Raw genomic sequence first — 14,571 nt, forward strand, 5'->3', positions numbered from 1 at the left:
TTTAGCAACTTGCAGAGCTTATGAACATCCTGAATACGTAGATTTTGGATCAAAGGTGAAGATGGCTCTCTAAATTCAGAGAATATTATACTGCGCATACACATTTTCTGAGCGATATGAATTAGATTTAGATACGATGAAAATGTATTCCCCATACTTCTAAGCCATATGTTATATGGGTTGAATAATGATATATAGTGCAAAATGAGAATACTCTGTGGTACAGCGTGTCTTAATTTAAATAATATTCCGGCCTTCTTTCTTATCATCGCGTTTACCTTTGTAATGTGTTGTTTCCATGTAAGGTGCTTATTAATAATTACCCCGACAAATGATGCTTGGTGAATCTGAACTAGAGGTTGATTTTTCACACACAGATAACCATGTAAATACACCGCTCTACGTTTTTGATAGAAAATACATAGTTTGTCTCATTTATGTTTAAGGTGAGCCTATTAGCGTCAAACCAACGTGTTACATTTCTCAAAGATTTTCTACGTGTGAAAGATCAAAACAGTGCCATTAGAATATGTATGAAAAAGGGTTGAGTCTGCAAATAGACGAAAGTCGAAGTAATCGCATGAATTAGGAAGATCATTAATGTAAAGAAAAAAGAGTGTAGGACCAAGTATTGATCCCTGTCTCCACATGCGACAGGTAATTGTCATGAACTGAATTAATACAATCTACAGACACATGTTGATATCTCTGATAGTAAAGGATTTCCCCTTTCACACCATAATATAGGACCTTTACTAAGAGGATTTCATTGTCAATGGTATCAAAATCCTTCGAAAAATCTGGGAAGATTCTTATTGTACTATTTTCCTGGTCAATTTGTGATGTCAGGTGCCTCAGTAAATTTATAAGAGACAACTCTGCACTATGGTTCTTACGAAAACCATACTGATGCTTATAAAAAGTCATGATTGTTAGAATAATTTACAAGCCGATTATTGACAGTCTTGTCCAAAATTTTGCTAATAAGAGGTAACGCTGAAATAGGGAAATATTTTGCAGGAATCTCTTTTGGACCTTTTTAAAGATGGGTACTACTCTATCAACTTTAAGAGCATCTGAAATTTACATTTGCAAAAGAAAAATTGAAAATATGACAAAATGGAGCTGCAATATGTTCGGCTGCATTGACTAAAAGCTTCGCAGAAATGTTGTCATACCAAGCATGGTGTGTGATCGCCTTTTGGTATAACCAATATAGTCAATGGGCCATCACAGTCTATTGTCTCCCAAATACCATCTTCTCCTAGGCACTTCCCATCACTATGTTCTCCAGTGAGCTAGGATATTCGGTTATCATAATATGCTTGTTTGTCATTAATCTGGCGGTGGGTATGAGTGTTGGTCCTCTTGCCATGACACTGCAATAGCTAAAATCTGACATCTCCGAAAATACCATGACACTAAAGGTATATGTATTTGTTGGTATTTGAAGCTGGCAAGTTAATTGCTATCGCAATATAGGTCATTGAAGGTCATGGTCATACCTACTTAGGGTCGTTGCCAAGGCAGTGCCCTGTCGAAAAAAACTTTTTTAGGGAAAAGGAGGAAAAGCTTTATGGCTTATATCATACCTTTGGAATGAAAATGCACAAAACACAATCTAATTATCTACAAAATTAGGCCATCTATGCAATGCTTGAGCAATACAGCGCTGTAATTTTTCAAAGTCAAAGTGCAATTTAAACCTGCAGAAATTGATATTTAAAGTCACTTTCCACAGGTAGAGCAGCACTCTTTACATAGCATGTTTAAGCCTGTATTACGCTATATTGAACTTTGCCGGAACACAACTCCCCCGATATACGAACACACAATATTATCAGAAAGCTGAGTATCTGACCTTATTTCTCAGTGCAGTTGCAAGCTGAAACTCCTGAATGAGGTTTTGATCTCCGATAACTTTATGACATGATCATGTTTCTTTTCAAAGATGAATCTAGGCTCTTTCCATGTAAGTCCTTAGTTTTATTTTCGGAGATATTATCACTACCAAAGTGTGATTTATCTTTCTTCTGTGGCAGCAGAGAGGTTACCAAACAAAACTACATGGCCGTAGCCTGCAAGGGGTTGGGACGAAGGGGGACAGCTGCCCCGCCCCCTCTTGAATTTTGGGAAACAGGCAAATTTTTCGAATACACAGAGATGCTTATAAAACACTTATATTTTCCGGGGCGATTCCCAGCACGCGTGCTTTGGATTGATGAATTTATACTAATCTCCAGTGTCGCTGTACCTACACTGACTCGTCGCTGCAATTTCTATTGTTTCTATGGTTTATTGTACGCTTGGTTAACTGAGTAAAGTGTTTCACCTAAATAAAGTATGTTGTCATTTACACGTTAGTCACTTCGGGTCAACGTGTTCATAACAACTTTGGCAAACCCCAAAATGTCCAAGTTACTTTGTAATTATTTAAAAAATCACTCTGTGCATGTTACTATGTCATTATTTTGATTTACTGACTGATACGCATAGGCCAGGACGGGATTTAATCGATATAGCTGTCGGACATTTCTGTCAAAACTATAAATGGTACCCCTCCGGACAATAATTAATCGGCTTCATATCAGACATTATTTGTGCAGTTTCTTTTCCTTCACTATGGCCCGGGACGGAGGGGGGGGGGGCAGTATTGAATTAATAATAATTGTTAGAAAATCATAATTAACACTTTATTTGTATATGTACCGGCATTAAAATCGGGACGGTAGGGGTCATTAATTTAGGGCAAGGCCACTATTTTCATGCAAAAGATTGGGGAAGGTCTCACTATTTTCCACGCAACCAGAGTGCAAAAGTTATACATCAAATATCTGTCCCCATTCTTATTCCATTCGAATAAACCTCGAGTATAACCAAAACCCTTTGTAATATGCCAAGGTGGATCTGTAAGCCGCGAATGAGATCTGCAGACTGGTCAAGCCAAATATACTGACGTCTTCGAAGTCACCATGACCGAGAGGACAGACTGACAAAAATGAGATTGCGACTGTGACTGACGAAATCACTGCTACAGTGATATAACGGATCACGTTATTACACAGGCATAAAAAATCACCACAGATGACGCCCCGACGAAACAAATTGTAGTCCACGATTAAGGACGAGAAACACTAAGCGTTGAATTACTTTAAGACGCAATTCTAAACTTAAAGATCATGCCACGATAAAAAAGCGAGCTGTAACACATGAAAAGAAGAGACAAGTACATGAGCAATGAGGTATTTCAGTGTTTCAGTGTCGCTGAGAGGAAACGGAAACCCCCTTTCACACTAAGAATCTCTGATAAATAATTACCTAGAAACGCATATGAACCATTTAATATTCGAAAGCTTAGATATTAACCAAACCAACTGCGCTTATGTTGTATCAAGTGCTTACTCAAGTATCATGTTACGGAAAATTTAAATAACCTTTAAAAATCCTTTGTGACAATGCAAAAAATATTCCCGGTAAAAACAACAACAAAATCTTACTGTTACAACTACAGAATTCCAATCTTTTTTCTGTTAAAAGTCTATTTTATATTTTTGACATGACCCATTATAGAATGAAATAGATTTCATACAAATAAATGCCGGAATTTATATGTCTAGGTAAAGAAAATGGTAGAATTTGATTTTAGATATGACTGCAATTTTCAATGTAAATTTTGGGGTATGGGGTAAGTTTTGGTCATATTTCATGAAAACTATAGAAAATATTGCATGTTACAATATGTCATTCTAAAGATTAGTAAATTATCTTTCTAATGATACCTAACAAGCTAGGTTATATTCAACAACAAGCTCAGCAGATAACTTATAAAGAAACAGATTTAACAAAAATGCATGCAAATCTGCAACACTGATATTTTGCAGTACCCTTCAAAATATGACCGCTACAGCTGTAGAGTCCTAATATTTTTTCTGTTAAAAGTCTATTTCATATTTCTGACATGTCCCTGTACCAAATAAAACAGATTTAATAGCAAAAACGGCCAGTTTTTTGTGTCAAGCTAAAAAAATGGTAGAATTTGGTTTTAGCTATGACTGAAATTTTCAATGTAAACTTTGGGGTAAGGGGTAAGTTTTGGTTATATATCATGAAAACTATAGAAGATATTGCATGTTACAATATGTCATTCTAAAGATTAGTAAATTATCTTTTAATGATACCTAACAAGCCAGGTTATATTCAAAAACAAGCTCAGCAGATAACTTATAAGAAAACAATTTTAACAAAAATGCATACAAATCTGCTAACACTATGATTTTGCGGTACCCTTCAAAATATGACTGTTACAGCTGTAGATTCTACAATTTTTTCTGTTAAAGTCTATTTCATATTCTGACATGTCCCTGTACCAAATAAAACAGATTTAATAGCAAAAACGGCCAGATTTTTGTGTCAAGCTAAAAAATGGTAGAATTTGGTTTTAGCTATGACTGAAATTTTCAATGTAAGCTTTGGGGTAAGGGGTAAGTATGGGTTATATATCATGAAAACTATAGAAGATATTGCATGTTACAATATGTCATTCTAAAGATTAGTAAATTATCTTTCTAATGATACCTAACTAGCCAGGTTATATTCAAAAACAAGCTCAGCAAATAACTTATAAGAAAACAATTTTAACAAAAATGCATGCAAATCTGCAACACTATTATTTTGCGGTACCCTTCAAAATATGACTGTTACAGCTGTAGATTCACAATTTTTTTCTGTTAAAAGTCTATTTCATAATTCTGACATGTCCCTGTATCAAATAAAACAGATTTCAGACAAAGCATTGCATTTTTTATTATGCCTAGCTAAAAAATTGGTAGAATTTGAGATTTTCTGTAATTTGTAATGTTAAATTTTGGGGTAAGGGGTAAGTTTTAGTTATATTTGACAAAAACTGTAGAATGCAATATGCAATAATGCAATATGTCATCTTAAAGAGGAATAAATTCCCTTTCTAATGATACCAAACAAGTGAGGTTATGTTCAAAAATGAGCTCAGCACATGACTTACAAGAAGACAGATTTGACGAAAATGCATTTGGCTTGGAAAATCGTGATTTTGCGGTACCCTTCAAAACATGACCATAACAGCTATTGCGTCCCTATATTTGTTCTGTTAAAATTCCATTTCGTATTCTAGGGATCCCAAGGGTTCTGAAAAATACAGGTTTGTTATCCTGTGGGTGGGTGCACGTAGACCCCCTCTAGCCCACGGACTAGTGCTCATCCTGTAATTGGGCTAACGCCCGTTGGATGATAGACTGATAAAAAAAGGTGAAACAATTCTGGACATATAGCCCAAAGAATGGATATTCAAATGACCAAATAATCAACAAGCACCGCTCGACATGAGACAAGTGTTAATGCATCTTTATGTCACAGCAGACCATATATGAACTGATCACATGTTTCATTACATATTGCAGTTTTGCGTAAATTTAATCTTTTGCCACATGTTTGCACTTCATTGAAAGTTTTTCATGATCAACATCATGAATAATATTCACCACATATTAATTCTAAAGGTCATTAAGTATACAAATGTATAATTAGCTGAAATATACTGTCTTGGACTTCTCTCATTGTATCATCACTTTATATGGCAAGTGTAATTGCCTTTGGTCAAGTCCTTTATGTTCCGTATGCCAAACTGTGAATGCTCATTAGATATGCAAATTAGATGACATAAAAATGCGAAATGACTTTCAATATTGTTTTAACCGGGTATTACATAGCATGTTTCACCTACTTTGATCAAGTAATCCTGGTAACTATCCATAATTAGGAAAGTTCATTAAACATGCAAATTAGGTATTGCCTGAAGTAAAAATGCTTAATGACTTTGAATATTGTTGAATCATAGTGTTTTCAGCGTATTTAGTAAGTTTCATCAACTTTGGTCAAGTCAATCAAGATATATATCCCTAATTAGACAAGCGACCTAGCGGCCGATATAGCTCCGCTGTATTTATGTAGAGAATAACTATTTTTGACACATGTTGATGAAGAAGGTGGAAATCTTTGATAGCTCATTTCAGTGGCCATAGCTGCTAAAGTACACAATTGAAAATTTTATCATACTTTGAATATATCACATCAGATCATCCCTAGGAAAATGCCAACCAAAGCTATCTGATATGAGTAGTTTTTTTGAAAATAAAATTTTCTGACCAAAAATGGCAACAATTGCCCCCAAAAAGAAAGATTGCAGATTTCTTCATAATTTCAACAAATATCATTGAGTTCATCTATAGGAACCTGTATACCAAATTTCACAGCTATCAGATTAGTAGTTTTGGAAATACACATTTTTTGACCAAAAATGGCAAAAATTGCCCCAAAAATACAAAATTACAGATTTCATCAGAAATTCAATACGTATTACTTAGTTCATCTATAGAAACCTGTATACCAAATTTCAAAACTATCAGACTAGTACTTTTTGAGAAATACACTTTTTGACCAAAAATGGCAAAAATTGCCTTAAAAATGCAAATTTTCATATTTCTGCACAATTTGAACAAATCTGAAATAGATCATATCAAGGGACATATGTACCAAACATCAAAGCTATCTGATTGGTAGTTTTGTAGAAGGAGATTCTTAAAGATTTTTTTACCAAAAATGACAAAAATTGCCTTAAAAATACAAATATGCATATTTCACCACAATTCGAAGAAATCTGACTGAAGTCACCCTAAGTAAACTGTATATCAAATTTCAAAGCAATCGGACAGGTGGTTCCAGAGAGAGAAGATTTTTTTACCAAAAACACCAAAAATGCCCCAAAAATACAAATATGCAAATTTCACCACGATTTGAAGAAACTTAAGTGAGGTCACCCCAAATAAACTGCATATAAAATTTCAAAGCAATTGGACTCGCGGTTTCAGAGGAGGAGGCAATTGTTGACGGACGACGACGGACAATGACGGAAAATCAACCTATTTGACAAGCTCCGCTTGACTGACAGCGGAGCTAAAAAGTTGATTAAACATGCAATTAGGATTGCCATGAAGTAAAAATGCTTGATAAGTTTCAATAATGTTATATAGTATCTTCTATATACATTGCAAGTTTTGTTAACTTTTGTAGAGTCAATCCATATAACTATATATACCTAATTAGGACAATTCATTAAATATGCAAATTGGCTATAATCTTTCATGTAACCCCTTACTATCTTTCACAGCTGATATATCCTTGTGTGATCAACATTTGTAGCAAATCTAATCAAATTGTGTACAGTCATTCTCAATGTATATCAGTTATTTTAATCATTAATTATGCAAATTAGCAAAAAGTATGCAAGCCACACCCACCAAAAACTAATCAGTCTTGCCATTTGCTAATTAAATCTATGTTCCAGATTTGATTCTAATCTAATGAGCCGTTTTTGAGATATACGGCCAACAGATGGATAAATAGACACACAGACATCGCTGCGACATAAGCTCATGTATTAACACATGAGCTAAAATGATGCATTTAAATTTGACTATCCTTAGGCTGGGTTCACATATAACGGTTAGTGGGGGCTGGAGGAATCGCGATTGAAATTTTATTTTTTCTGATCACCCCCCCCCCCCCCCACAAAAAAAAAAAATTTCGTGGAGCCACATATTTATTAGGTATGCACTCAAAGAAAAAAAAACATGTATTTGGCAGTTCTGCTCAAAGATGTACAACACTGCTTGTTATTAGCAATTTGTAGAGCCATATTCCTAAGGCAAGTTCTCTAATATTTAACCACATCAGTGAACTTTTTGATTTATCAGTCCAAGTCAACTTTAGCTAAATCCAAACTCTGGCCATGCCAATGGCACCTGCTGAAGAACACACAAAATGACGATCATGAGAGTATGCAAATTGTGAATTTCTGCATACATTATATGCTTAAAGGTTTTACGAAATTGACAATACTGTAGGTAAAAATATTCTATCAAATAAACGTTTAAATCTCTGAAACATTTGGTGTAACAATGGAAAATCTGGTAAAATCAAACCAATTAGTCACATTTTTCATATAAATAGTCTTTACGAACCAAGGTTTACTTTAATTGTGTTTATATTTACTATGAGAATTGAAAATTTAGAAAATTTAGAGGGCAGTCTGAACGCTAGGGGTGCAATTTGCATATGCAAATGCCATTTCCTTTCGAACGGCACTCAGCAACTCAGCTTACACTGTGACCGTTGGCTGGCTAACACAGTTTTTCAGTCGCTCCCAAATCCTCATTTTTTTCGCCGATAATTATCATTGGAGACCAACTTCATCTCTTCAATTGGGTTTTCTGAGAAGGTAAGTGACTTTTCGGGGCTCTGTTTGAAAATTAAAGTGAATTTTGCGATTTCAGCGATTTTTCATAGTACGATGTTATATGTCGAGCGCGGACTTGTGTTGCTGTACCAACTACGGTAGCATGAAATTAAGGCCCAAAATCAAGCATAGTTCGTGGAATTATACTATAAATTAGCTTTTTACCGCAGAATTTGTCTGTTCATGCCAGGAATTTGATGTTGGCGGCAAAGTTCGCCGCTGTGTTTTGCCGCTAAAATCCAATATGGCGCCAAATCAACATTAGTGTACTGTACGTTTACACGTACACTGTGTACCCGCATACGCTCATAGTGAAATAAATCCCCAAAATAAATGTGCGTATTTTTAGGTCAAATGTTACTTTTTGGGGGGAAACTATCATCAAGTGACACTTTTAGGTTGTAATACGTAAAATTCGTGTCACAGTTGTTTTTAATTATTTTCCTCTTTTTTTTTTCAGGGTCATCACAGTCCGAGGATGGCTTCGAAGCTTCCAGCCGGGGCTTCCCATAGAAAAACTTGTGCATGTGACCTCATGGTTGTTCACTTTTAACTTTTTTGACGTAATTTTCGTGTCTGATTTGTCTCAGTTTGTTGCAGTCAAGTCTCTGAGGCTTAAGTATTGATCAAACTTCAGGTTTATTTAGAATAAAGCTGTTGTCTTTGCAGTATATTGAATTCAGAACTTATTAATTTTCTTTTTAATTTAACCAACACAAAACCAACCGACACGTTCCAATATTTATTGAGAAATCGTGTCACCCGAGCGGCACTTTCAAAGGCTTCATTAAAGGTGAACTTCTCCGATATGCTTGCACATGCAACAACGACATGGACTTCATTGAAAAGGTCAACTTTCTCACACGCAAACTTCAACAACAAGATTATAGAAAAAAAGATATATCTCGTATAAAGAAAGATGTTAATCTCACCAACCATCGACGATACCTCACCGATAAAGATAAGAGGAATATGACATAAGAACAAACTGGTTTACACAACGACCTTCAGTCCATTCATCAAAACCAGGCAAATCAAACAATGTCTAACAAAAAATTGGAAAATAATAGAAGCCGATCAAACACTGGTCAAAGTTTTTCCAGAAAAACCTATCATAGCATACAAAAGGAATAAAAACTTAAGAGACATCCTCGTTCAGGCACAAATCAAGCACGAGGATAAAATAAACACGAACGGTCTGACCAACAAACCACTCAAAGTTCAGACCACAACATATCCATACTAGCATCTCTAGTTGATGAACAATCGCTACTATCAAATTAACATGTGGGATAAATAGCTCCAACATAAACCGGTTCTTTCCCGGGGACCCAGATCACATGACCAGGGTCAAAGCACTATCGATTCACCGGTGTCTCGCCATGTTTCTCCATATCATTAAACCACATTGATCGAATCAATATACCGCATCACTATCAAAGGTAGAAAACGATGTGTAAAGTTGCTCTCATTTTCCTATATATAGAAACAGACTTCAAGATACATAAAACAATTTATAAATTCTAAAATTCTGAGAAAAAAATATACTAAAGAACTGTAGTTGTAGTTAACATAAAATTATTCTCGTTTGTAGAGGCCATCTAATCTGTGGTGAATGTATAATGCCCACTGTAACAAGTACTAGAAAACGGCATTCATAGGTGAAATTTTTAGACGAAGTTTCGCCAAGGGTCTATTGAAAAGTGTACCATTTCCAGTAAAATAGCTCTGTGAAGTTAAAAATTGGTATACACAATCAATTGTTACTGAAAAAGACACTGCTGAAATTTGATCGGTGTTCAAGACCGGAAGACCATTTACTAGCCCCGTTTCTCCTTCATAGACAGACCCAAATGTGTTATGCAACAGAAACTACTCAGTATACACATCGACAATCTTTTGAAGGTAGGTTATTTTTACATGACAAACTGTTTATATCAGAAACAAGTTCCTAAAAAACACATATTACCTATAACATTCACTCAGGTCCGCGGTATAGCGTGAATATAGGCATGTTTAGGCGACCCATGCTTGTGTGACCCCTGCGTACTACTGCGACCTTTGTTTTGAAATGAAAACGAGGCTATTTTTCTGAGGGCGCTGTTCAAATTACACCCCCAGCATTCAGACTGGGTAACCCCCATCTTTTTTCTTTAATATTTGATTATCTCATATGCCAGAACTCAAAACTCCCTGATAACTTTCAAGTCTCCTACATTTCCATGTGCTGCTTTCTGGCCTGATCTTATGTACAAGTATGTTTCCCTACCATGAGCGTCACATGACCCAACTCTCCTTCAGCTATTTCATAGTCAGAGCTATCTCTGTCACTGCTGGTATGCACCCTTGCCAAATTATGGTACAATAAAAACATACCTGAGGTATACTTTTTCAGACCAAGTAGGTACATGTTTGGTATACCAGAGGTATACCTTTGGTTGAAAAAGAGCCTACCTCTGGTAGTCCAGATTTGGACACTTTTGCCAGAAATAGGTATACCTTAGATATACCTATTTTTGGCAAAAGTGTCCAAATCTGGACTACCTGAGGTAGGCTCTTTTTTAAACCACAGGTATACCTCAGGTATACCAAATAGGTACAATGTAGGTATACCTGCAGTTGTCCAGATTTGGACACGTGCGTCTCAAAATAGGTATACCAGAAATATACCTTACCAAAACAAATAGGCATAATTTAGGTATTATACCCGCAATGTACCTACTTTGTTTACATAGTTGTTCAGATGATCTGAACCATGTAAACAAAATAGGTAAATTTCAGGTATTTACCTAAATTATACCCATTTGTTTTTGTAAGGTTTACTTCTGGTATTACCTACCGGTACTTTGGTATGCAAGTGTCCTGAGATGGATCGGATCTTACTCTTTATCAGAAAAACCAGAGATGCTGAAAACCAAAGAAACAACATACTCAGGTGACAGCAAAAATTATGCATTGTACCATAAGTTTCAACATTTTTTCTCTTCTCTTACAATAATAAATTCAGTTCAGATGAGAATCAGAATGAGAAGCTGACAAATTTAACAGATTGTTGACAGCACAAGATATGTTTATCCGACTAAGCTTTGAAATACCAGCATCACAAGAAACCATGCTATTAGCAAATAAAGGTATTATTAAAAAGACAACAGAGAAAAAAGGTTAAATTCAATTTGTGGTATGATTTATTTTCTAATGCCATGCTCATTTCATGCATCCTAAAAAAATAAGTGTCTTCAAAAGACATTCATTTGACATATGAAGTTTCATGTAACACTTATATTACTGTCAAAGGCTGTGATTTGGCTTTCTTGCTCTCTGTATTTCTTGTCCGTTTACAGTACCAGCACTGCATTCTGAAAAATACAAATCATTGAGGATAGAGTGTAACGTAGTCTTTCTTGTTTGACCAAAACCTGTGAACATTGTAATTTGATGAAAGAAATCTGTAATTATTTGAAAATGAGACAAAAGCAAGTTTAAAAATTGAAGCGAAGAAACCAAATGCATAAATAATTATGATCATTTATAAATAATGATTAAAAGGACAGCCAACAACTCGCAGTATGCTGTTTACAAGGAGCTAGAAACGGAGTAGCCCTGCGTACGATGCTGTGTGTTCCGCTACAGCTAGCTAATAGCCCGCTCACCACAGCTGTAGCGGAACACACAGCATCGTACGCAGGGCTAGAATTAGAAACGGAGGAGCACCATGTTTACATACACGATGGCGACAATGTACAGCTGTTGTGAAACAAATGAATTCTGTATGAATCCGTACTCAACAAAACGCATCTGTTGTTTAACATAGCAATACAAGGGTTACAGAACATAATAGCGATGTGTAAATAGACAGCACATTGACTTACATTCTGATCGGCTGGCAGGATAGACGCCGGACGGTTCCCTCCGAGTCTCTCCGAGTCTCCGTTGTGTGTCATATATGAGAAAATATAGTCGGAATTTTTACTGCTTTTCGCGTCCACAAATTTTGAACTTTGTCTGTCCCTGATACTGTATACACGTTTTTGCGACACTATGATATCATTTGGGTGGTAATTCCATAGAAAGATCGCAAAATTGTCCATCAGATAACTCCCTGATCACAAATACACAGCCGACAACACTAAAATCTAAATTCGCGCCGATTGAGCCTCTTGACATTCACGGAAGTGCTATCTATAAATCATTACGCGATCGATAAAATAGTTCCATTTTTAAACGCATGGACTTGACTCTACATCTGCACAAATCTGTTATGTTTCATATTAAATATAGCAATCAATTTATTACATGAATAAAAATGGTTGATTTGAATGATAGAAAGACTACGAAGAGAGTAAAATTCTTTCAGCACGAAGAATCAATATCAATGCGCGAACTGAACTTGATGAACCCGTGACCGCAGAGTAAACATGATGGCTGCTCACAGCTGGGCCGGCAAAACAAAACGCGTTGGATATTGGCAAAGTAGCATACTGGATTTTCGTTTAGCAGCTCGGGATGTAGTATCCTAAACCTCAAATGTGTGATCGGCAATAGCTCTGATGCTGAAAACATAGATAAAGCCTTCACCTTAATCAATGTCATCAGATGGCTAGATTTTGTCAGGGACATGCATCGCTGCAGGGAGACAGCAGACTACATGAAGGGCATCCTAAAACGACTGTACAGATCTTTTGCTCAGAGTTGTAATACGACCGCGGTCACATGCTGTGCTTGAAGGTAACGGGTCCTTGCTTTAGACATTGAATGCATTGACATTAACTTGTCTGTTTCTTAAAATGAAAACTTCTCGTCTGTCGACATTTGTAAGGTACAAATTTGCGGTATTGATTAAAACTCTACGACCTGTCCTTGCTGCTCATTTACAAAGAGGTATACGTACAGATAAACGTAATTTAACAACTTTCGTTTGAAACTGCATTATAATTTTGGTGTGAAAATATTATGAGAAACTACAGGGCTAGACTTGCAAGACAGACAAGTCCATGTTTTAATAATTTGTTTTCCGAAACATTCAGCTGTTGATCAAACCATGATTTACCCAATCAAAGTTAAATGACATAGTTAATGTCACTACACATGCAATACCCATCCTAAAATAGCAACGTTGCTGAGTTGTATCGATTTTTAGGAGCAGATTTGTGTTTACAATTTAATTAATGATAGGTTCATTGGGTTTTTCAAAATAAATGAATATAAATGAAAGATAAATTTTGCATTGCTTGTATATGACCGGTCACACACTGTACTGCCTGGTAATGAAATACAGTTACTTCATATTTGTAGCAATAATAAAGGAATCAGTCAAACAGGCAGAGACAATCAGGTATATATCACAAGTTTTATCATCGACATGCACTGTACAAGCAGACTGGCATATGACAAAAAAAAATACTAAGTCATGGATTGGTATATTTCTGGTATACCAGTCTTCAACTTGACCATACATAGTAGAAGAGGTACATAATAGGTACTACCTGTTTCCTACCTAAAATAAACTGGTACATGTTAGGTATACCTGAGTTATACCTGATTACTGAGGTACAGCTTTGGTACACTGTATCAAAAATCGACCTTGAAAATAGGTACTCATCTGGTATACCAGGAGTATACCAGAAGTGATTTGGTATACCTCTGGTATACCAAAGAGATACCTAAGCTATACCTTTTGTGGCGAGAATTTGGTAAGGGCAGTGACAGTCACACTGTCCATAGGCAGCAGCAGCAGGGCAGGAGCAGTATTAACTTTGATAATTCTGACAATAATTTTGTTCAGTTTATACAACTGCATTCCTGCTCTTTTTCCTACAGCATATTGCAATTCGAACTGTCAAGTATTCAGCTTGCGAACACAGTCTGTGAATATGTATCCTGCATTTGTATCACAGACAAATGACTTTACTCTGGAGTCTATAATTCAATTACCACCAAATATTCACATATGCAGGCTTTTGATGACAAACTGAATATTGTGTGTTTCAGCATGCTGTAGGGAGACAGCAAGAACTGTATTTGATATATTGCATAGAAATATTGAAAAAATTATCAACAGGTGCTAACAGGTGCAGCAGTGCTCCGATACTAATTGGCCTACTTGTTTGTTTTTTATGAAAATACATACATGTACAGTGTACATCTTTTCAAGACAAAAATAGTGAAATGCGACAAAATGCTTCCAGATCTTGTTTAATTATTGCTAACATTAGAACAATTGGATGACATTAAAATGTTATTCA

General features: G+C 35.8%; 1 protein-coding gene and 1 long non-coding RNA gene across 2 annotated transcripts in view; one reads left to right on the forward strand and one right to left on the reverse strand.

Annotated features, from left to right (window-relative positions):
• The window catches only part of LOC139142158 (biotin--protein ligase-like), a 635,662-nt gene that overhangs the window by 470,483 nt on the left and 150,608 nt on the right, over window positions 1-14,571 (reverse strand). The window lies entirely within an intron of this gene.
• LOC139142153 (uncharacterized) lies at window positions 8,135-9,000 on the forward strand. The gene is made up of 2 exons (XR_011554307.1): window positions 8,135-8,311; window positions 8,790-9,000. It is a non-coding gene; the product is annotated as an uncharacterized lncRNA (long non-coding RNA).

The sequence above is a fragment of the Ptychodera flava genome, chromosome 10, assembly GCF_041260155.1.
Source record: "Ptychodera flava strain L36383 chromosome 10, AS_Pfla_20210202, whole genome shotgun sequence".
NCBI lineage: Eukaryota > Metazoa > Hemichordata > Enteropneusta > Ptychoderidae > Ptychodera > Ptychodera flava.